Source organism: Furipterus horrens, unplaced genomic scaffold (assembly GCF_987537825.1).
Source record: "Furipterus horrens unplaced genomic scaffold, mFurHor1.1.pri manual_scaffold_2, whole genome shotgun sequence".
NCBI classification, from domain to species: domain Eukaryota; kingdom Metazoa; phylum Chordata; class Mammalia; order Chiroptera; family Furipteridae; genus Furipterus; species Furipterus horrens.
The window spans coordinates 47,414,601-47,422,828 of record NW_028327172.1 but is presented as its reverse complement, the minus strand read 5'-3'; the positions used below and the strand labels follow the sequence as shown (position 1 = coordinate 47,422,828).

Here is an 8,228-nt window from a genome sequence, read left to right as displayed (position 1 = left end):
ACTAAGACACTAACTACTAGCCATAGTCCTGCAAAGCATCTTAAAAGCTGTTCCCTTTCCCCATCCCCCCAACCCACAGGCTCTGGGGATTTTTGGAGACCCCCACTCTGTAACAATAACATCTCTTTGGGATGTCAAATTTTCTTTTTCTGGACCCCTCAAAGCACAGGCATCTCACCAGGGGGAGACCCAAAATCGCCTCGTTGTTACTGTTATCGTGTTAATTGTTGACTGTTAACTATCCTGTACTCATCTATGTAAAAGAAGTATGTGTCTATTATTTTACTTCTTATCCAATCCCAGAGGCCCCCCCACTTTATTTTTTTCCACCTCTCTAATCTATCATCAATAGATTTCATATAACCCACTTATGTCTTGTTTTGATTGTAATGTATAAAACAGACATTTTTGGGAACATTTTCTCAGTCCATCGAGGTTTTGCTCAAATAAACTCATAAAAATTCTTACAGGTTTGGACATTTCTTTTATTGACATTTACTTGGTATAGTTGGCAAGATTCCAAAGAAGCCCACCCAGGACCACCTTGCAGACCCAGAGATGCGCTAGATACCAACAGGGGCCCACTGTGCCTCACAGGCTCCTCGTTTTGCAAAGGATGAACTTGGGTTTCATTTGGAATTCTGGACTCCCTGTTTGAATGTGAGAGGCCCTGATTTTATTTGAGTTGTCTTTATTTATTTACTTTTTAATTTTTAAAAATCTTCACTCAAGGCTATGTTTATTGATTTTAGAGAGAAAGGGTTGTGGGAGGGAGAAAAACATTGATGTGAGAGGGAAACATTGATTGCCTGCCTTCCCTGTGTGCCCCAATCCCCGGATCAAACCCCCATCCTAGGTATGTGCCCTGACCTGGGATTGCTCCCACAACATTTTGGTGCGCAGAACGATGCTTTAACAAACTGAGTCTTTAAGGTGGAACTAAAGATTAAGGGTTGAGCAAGAACCCAGGCTAAGGAAGGACCGGAGCAAAAATGGGTGGCTTGTTTTTAATGTTGGTTTTTCAATTGGAACTGCTTTCTGAGAGTCTGAACAAAAACCTTTTTTTGGACAAATGAGTGCCTGCACTTGTTCAGCTCAGAAGACAAGGGGTACTTCCTCCCTCCAGCCCAAATGAATCTCAGGTGTTCTTAGGTGACCAAGAATCCCTGTGGAGGTGTCAGGGTGTTATCAGAGAAACCCTGGTCCTTCTCGCTGATACAGTAAAGAATTAAAGATCAGCGAGCCTATTAGCGTGCACGCAAAGTTTATTAGTGAAAGGGGGAGCAAAAGCAAGGGTGGCTAGAGCAAAGGTGGCTAAAGGCTGGGCAACCAGCATCTGTGTGCCCAGAGGCTGGGATGCCATGGCGACCCCTCCCCCATGTGGCAAAAGGGCCAAGGGAAGAGAGTGAGTCCTTTGTTCTGAGGACTTATATAGTTGGTGGGATGGGGGTGAGGGAGTTACATACTGATCAACCAGTAAAGATGGTGCCAGCTTTCCCGGGGAATGTGACTACAGGTGGAGGTCTGTTAGCCTGAATCCTTATCTTGCTCCAGGCTATTTGTTCATTTTGCATATGTGACAGGGGCCAGGCAGTTAACCAAAGTTGTCTTATGGGTTTTTATTTTTCTGTTGGGCATTTTAGTTCCCCTCCCCTTCCAGGCCTTGTGATGAAGTCACTGTCTCAAGGTTTTCCTTTTCCCAGCTAGTAGAGATGACACACAGACTTCCAAGGCCCCCACCACCTGCTCCTCCTGCACTATCAGAGGTTTGTGTTGTTCGGAATGCCTGGCAGCCTTATCAGTCCAGGCTCAGGATTACTGGGTCAACGGGTGAGACATGTCTTCTTTTGCTTTTAGACTGCAATGGTGAGGCCCTGCCTTAGTTTCCCCTCTGCTGCTCCTTTGACTGTAACAAGGGGGCATCCCCCATGACATGCAGGAGCCCCACAGGGTATTCCAACTCAACTGTAGTTAAACAATTGACTCGCTGGGGGTGCGCATATAAAGGTTGGTTACCCAGTGTTCTGGGTCCTCAGAGCTGTATTAGACAGCAGGGGAGAGGGCTGATATGACTCCAGGAGTGAGAGCTTCATGGAGCTCAACCCAATAAACAGTACACTTTGACCCACTATGCAATGTCCCTAGAAATTTGTGCAGATTACAGATCCCAACATAAAACTAAAATTAACATGGGAAATTGTGCCTCTGAAGCCAGAAACTCCCAGACCCTAGCCCTCATTAATAGTCTGGTAGAAAAACTGGAAAAGCTGGTGTTCATGCTGCCTGTCATCTCTCAGACCCAATAAGCAGAGACAGGGATTGAATCTTCATGGGCATTTTATTCAGATGGTCAGGGATCTGAGAAAACAGCAGGTTTGTACCCTAACAGACTGTCCTAAATTCCAGTATAAATGGGCTCTTTTTATAAAGAGAAGAAAAGTGTAGGTAAGGGGTTTGGAATTCAGGGAAAAGGTTAATTGGATAAAAGCTGCAGCATTCCTTCATCTGTATCCTGGGCGGTGGTCCTAGTGTCCTGGGTGCTGGTCTCTGTGTCCTGGGTGGTGGCCACCCTGGAGCACTATGGCTCAGATTCACCGACTTGATTGCTTGCAGTCCTCCTGAGGCACAGAGGTGGAACTGCTCCTGGTTTCCTGGAGTCAAGGTGGGTCATGCCTCCAGTTCCTGAAACAATAGCTTTTACACTCATTGATTACTAAGCTTATTAGCTGTTACCTGAAACTAAGATTTTCCAACATTTGAGTCCCCCAACATTATCCCATTGTTAGTTTAAACTATCTTATTTCTATGAGATCAGTTTCATTTGGAAGTACTTATTTTGTTCTTGAGCCCGTAACTTAGTGTTAGAAATACATTTAATTGCAGATCCACATAAGGGAGGCACATTGCGTGCAACAACAGACTGTGATAAAACACACAACAGTTTTTAGCACTTTCAACAAAAGGTGCACATTCTCCAGCTGGGGCTAGATTAGTGACTTCTAAGGAAAACATTTCCCTGTCTTTTAAAGTTGCCACAGATTCCCAATTATAAATGTCGGAATAGGTTATTTAAGCAAATAAAGTATAATTTCGAAGGCTTTCCAGGAGAGTACAAACACCTATAAGACATGTAGTGAAAGTTTGTTCAACATAAGTTCCTCCCGCAAGGCAAAATTCAGAGAAATTTAGAACATTTTTGCTAAATATATGCAAATATTTTCATCTCATTTGAAATGAACAAGTTCTCCATAACATGGGGTTAAAAAAAAATAATGACAGGAATATAAGTCATTGTTTTTGAAAGATGACTTTCAGGTCTTCTTGAGGCTTGATGATATATTGTTCCTCCGGTGCTTTCTTTACTCTGGTGCAATGAATCCAAAGTTTTGTTCCTGTCAACTTCACCACAGTGGGGGTGGTGAGTACAGCCCAAGGTCCAGTCTACTTTTCTTCTGGTTGGCTCTCTGGAAACCATGTCTTCCATATCTTGATTAGCACTTTATCTCCAGGCTCAAAGAAATGTAGCGAACCTGTAGGGGAGAGGCATCTAATGCAAGCAAGGTCACAAATTACAGCTAAGGTCTGACTTAAATGGTGTACATTTTCATTACCTTCAGTTTTTGATCATATCTCCCACCCCAATCATAGCCTGAAATGGTTGCCTGTACACAATTTCACAAGGACTCAATTGAGTCGCACTTCGAGGAGCCACCCTTATCCTGAGTAGGGAAATAGGTAAAGCTTAATCCCAATGGAGATGAGTTTCTCAGCACAGCTTGACTATACAGTCTTCTTCTTCAAGGTGTGATTCACCTTCTTTACCTTCCCAGAAGCCTGAGGTCTCCAGGCTGTGTGGAGTCTCCACCTGATTCCTAAAAATTACTAAACTTCCATGTAATTTCTGAAACAAAAGCAGGTCCATTATTGCTCTGTATATTGCCAGGGAGGCCAAAGCGAGGGATTATTTCCTTCAGTAAGGTTTTCACTATCTCCAAGGACTTCTCAGTTCTAGTAAGATAGGCTTTTACCCATCTGAAAAGGTGTCAACAAAGACTAGCAAATATTTCCACCCCAGACTCTTAGCATGTGGGTAAAGGCTACTTGCCAGTCCTCAAGTGGACACTGCCCTTGATATTGTTTCCTTCCTTTGTTCTGATGGGGACCTGTCTTGAGGTTGTTCTGGAACACAACACATCTAGCAATTATTTTTTGCACAGTTTTAGAAATTCCAGAACTTGTGAGCCACAGTTTAATACATGTGGTTAATGAGTCCCTTACACAGTGAGTGGCCTCATGCAAATGCTTGTGACTGGCTCTACTAAGTGTTCAGGAGGCAGTATAACTCCTTTCTTGTTCCTTCTTCATCCACTATCAGCTCCTTCTTCATCAAAATCCCAGCTCTCAACTTCCAGCCAAGATGAAGGCCTAGACTGACCCGTTCCGACTGCCTCCACAACTCAGAAGGAATACAACTACCACAAAACCAGATATAACCAGAAGTTCCAGAAAATAAAGCTACATGGAAGTCCAATGTATGAAGTTATAAAGAAGTGGTGCTCATCCAGATGGGTAGGAGGGAGGGGCAAAGCCAGGGCAGAGAGGTCAAGCTGTGCTGGCAGCAGCAGCTGCGGTGATGGTCGCGGGATGGTGGTAAGCACAGACGTCCCCTATTTAAGGCGAGGCGAGAAGAGCCTGGGGAGCACCTTTGGCTGCAGACCAGACCCATCAGCTCATGATTCAAACGCAGGGGAAGGTAGACCCCCATTGCCTCGGACTGAGGGCAGAGGGCGTGGGGACAAAGGAGAAGGCTTCTGGTCTCTCAGCGGAGAGTGAACAGCAGGAATCCATCTCAGAACCCTGCCCCGACACAGAGCACCACAGTGTGATGAGAAGGGTCGCCCAATAGTGATGAGTGAATGGGGCTCCGCCCCCTATAGCGCAGGAGGTGTGACAACCCCGCCCAGGAAGCAAAGGTAAACACAAAACTGTCAGGGTGGCACAGATCATGATAGAGATCCCAATCACACAGCTGACCAGACAGCAAATATATGATCTATCCGACCAGCAGATAGATAATCTTTCTGAGGCTCAGTTCAGAGCTCTGGTTATAAGAAAGCTTACAGACCTAACAGCAGATCTTAAACAAGACAGGGAAGGATTAAAGGCCAGTCCTGCTAAAATGAACGAAAACACATACGAAACAAGTGGTGAGGGAAGGAAAACCAGGGATCAAATCAACAAATCGGAACATAGGGAAGACACAGTCAACCAGGGCAGAAAGAGGAAACAAGAAGTGAGAAAATGAGGAGAGGCTCAGAAGCCTACGGGACAGCTATAAGCGAGCCAACATCCAATCATAGGGTTGCCAGAAGGTGAAGAACAAGAACTAGAAATTGAAAAATTATGTGAAAAAATAATGAAGCAGCACTTCCCTAACTTGGGGAAGAAAATAGACTTATAGGTCCAGGAAGCACAGAGAGTTCCAAAAAAACTGGACCCAGGGAGAACCACACCAAGACACATTATAATCAAAATGTCAAAAATTAAGGATAAACAGAGAATCTTAAAAGCAACAAGAGAGAAGAAGAGAATTATGTACAAAGGGGTCCCGATAAGAGTATCAGCTGATTTCTCAAAAGAAACTTTAGGCAAGAAGGGACTGGCAAGAAATATTCAAAGTCATGAAAAGCAAAAACCTACAACCATGATTACTCTATCCAGCGAAGCTGTCATTCAGAATAGAGGGGCAGAGAAAGTACTTCCAGGACAAAGTAAAACTGAAGGAGTTCATCAGATCCAAACCACTGTTATATGAAATGTTAAAGGGACTTGTTTAGGAGAAGGAGGATCAAAATTATGAACATTAAAATGAAAACTGTATCACAACAACCAACAATAGAAGCTAGGGAACCGAAACAAAGGCAAACTAAGTAGGCAACGAGAGTGGAAAAAGAATGATAGGTATGGGGAACATTTGGGGGGGAGGTCAGCAGGGAGGGGGAAAGGGGAAAAGGGAGGGAGATAGTGCAGGAATTAAGAAGCATAGTAGGAGGGAGTGGAGTAGATAGGAAGATGTTGAGAAGAACTATACGCACAACCAATGGGCATGGACTAAGGGGGGGGCACAACTGGAGGGAGGGGGTCACTGGGTGGAGGGGAACAAAGGGAAAAGAAATTGGGACAACTGTAATAGCATAATCAATAAAGCTTACTTAAACAAACAAACAAAAAAATTCCAGCTCTCTGTTTTCTCTAAGTCTGCAGTTAAATATTCAGGGTTAAATTGTGACAAGTCTAGAACAGGCACCAAAGGCATTATAAATATTCCTTTAGCAGCCTCTTTTGCTGCTCAATCAGTCAGCCAGATTGCCTCCCCTAGCCACTTCATGTCTTAATTTTAATGCCCAGGGCAGTGCAGAACTGCCACCTGTAAAGGTACCCGAGCAGCTTCTAATACTTTTAAAATTTCTGCTGCATGCTTAATCTTCTTTTTATTGGAGGTTAACAGTTCTTTTTCCTTCCAGATGGAACTATATGATTGCAAAATTAAGAAAGCTTACCTTGAGTCAATATACACATCCACTTTCTTTCATGCGACAACTCCAATGCCCTCATCAATGCAACCAGTTCAGCTTTCTGAGCAGAGGTTCCCAGCTGCAAGACGTTAGCTTCTTCCAGAGTCACAACTGCATACCCAGCCTTTTTGTTTCCTTCATCCATATACCTGCTTCCATCTGCCTCATCTAGAGGAGGGTCATGTAAATAAATTCTGCTAGAATAAACTTCATCAATTATCTCAGCCACAGTTATGTATTAGTGCAGCCAAGTCAGGTTCTGGGAGAAGAGAGGCAGGATTTAACTTACTGTTTTCAGTGATGGTTGAGAAGACTGGCTTGGTACCTGCCCACTCTTCCAGCAGTGAACCACAAATTTCCCTTTTGCTCCAGCAGGCTCCACACTTGGCGGGGTGCATAAATGTTGATAGGATGTCCCAAGGAAGATTTTCAGCTTCCTGTTAAGAGCTTGCAGGTGGCTGGCACAGCTCTCAAGCAGGCTGGCCGCCCCTGGACAGTGCGATCTAGTTTCCTTGACAAATAAGCGATGGGTTGAGAAATGTCACTAAGCATTTGGGTGAGAACTCCTCAGGCAATGAATGCCCTGCCTGTCATGAAGGTATAACTGAGAGGACTTTAGTAGGTCTGGTAGCCTTAAGGCTGTTGTAGAGGCCGGGTGCTCCTTCAAGGATCCAAAGCCTCGGTGCACGCTTCATCCATTCTAAAGGGATATATTCTGGTCCTTTCAGACTTTTTCTAGTTTAACAGATCTGATTTACAAAATGGAGTATGTGCCCAATAATATCCAACAGGCTGCCCTCTGGCCCTTCTCCCACTAGAAGTTTTCACAAAGGGTATTGCCCTGCCCTGGTAGGGGCTTGTCCTCCACTGAATTTGGTCCCCCTAGTGGGTTCAAGACAGCGAGACCAGTTCAGGCTCACTTTTCTAGTCCCCTCAGCCGAGTAAGGAGGAAGATCCCCCAGGGCTGGAGGGGTCATTGAAACCCTGAGCAAGCTTGTCCTCTCCATAATATCTAGATCTTCCTGGTCCCTTTCCTCTGAGTTTTGGCTATCTGTCAGAGGCAAATTCCTTTTTCTCTGTACCATTAATTTATTTTCCTTTAATCCTGCATTTTTACTATGTAAACTCATAAAAGCTTCTATGTAAGGCATTTCCTCCAATTTCCCTGATCTTTGACAGAACACTCTAATTGCAGTATAGTATAGTAGTTTAAAGACCAACTCAGTGGCCAGTGCTCTCCTGACTCTAGATTATACCTAAGCCAAACAGTGTTACAATAAAAAAGCATTTTCTTCTTAGTCATAGGGTTTATAAGCATAGGTTGACCAATCAGCCAAAATTTGCCCTAAAGGGCTGCTTCCTGGAACAGAGGTATCCCCCCTCCATTCTACCAGACAGAGCTCTGTAATATCACAAAAAACAGACAGCATCTCATAGCAACTAAAACCAGAAGACACCTTTTAACCTAATGATCTTAGTCATGACCCAGGATTGTAACCTGAACCAGAAAGCAGTGAATTAATCAAAATTAATCAAAGATGAAGATGATGGGAGGTGACAAGATTCTGAGGCGAGTCCCCAAGTGAAATCACTTGGCAGCTGCTAGGGAATCTCCAAACCCACACCCCAGAGTTCCTCAGTCCAGGAAGCCAA

At 44.2% G+C, this 8,228-nt stretch overlaps 1 long non-coding RNA gene across 2 annotated transcripts; it reads right to left on the bottom strand.

Annotated features, from left to right (window-relative positions):
* Nucleotides 1-2,628: 2,628 nt before the first annotated feature.
* On the bottom strand, nt 2,629-6,940 carry LOC150018513 (uncharacterized). 2 transcript variants are annotated; one of them, XR_016509206.1, is made up of 3 exons: nt 6,865-6,940; nt 6,561-6,743; nt 2,629-3,901 (listed from the first exon to the last, which is right to left on the bottom strand). It is a non-coding gene; the product is annotated as an uncharacterized LOC150018513 (long non-coding RNA). The 2 variants fall into 2 exon arrangements; XR_016509207.1 differs by having other exon boundaries at nt 2,629-3,530.
* Between the last annotated feature and the right edge of the window lie 1,288 nt (nt 6,941-8,228).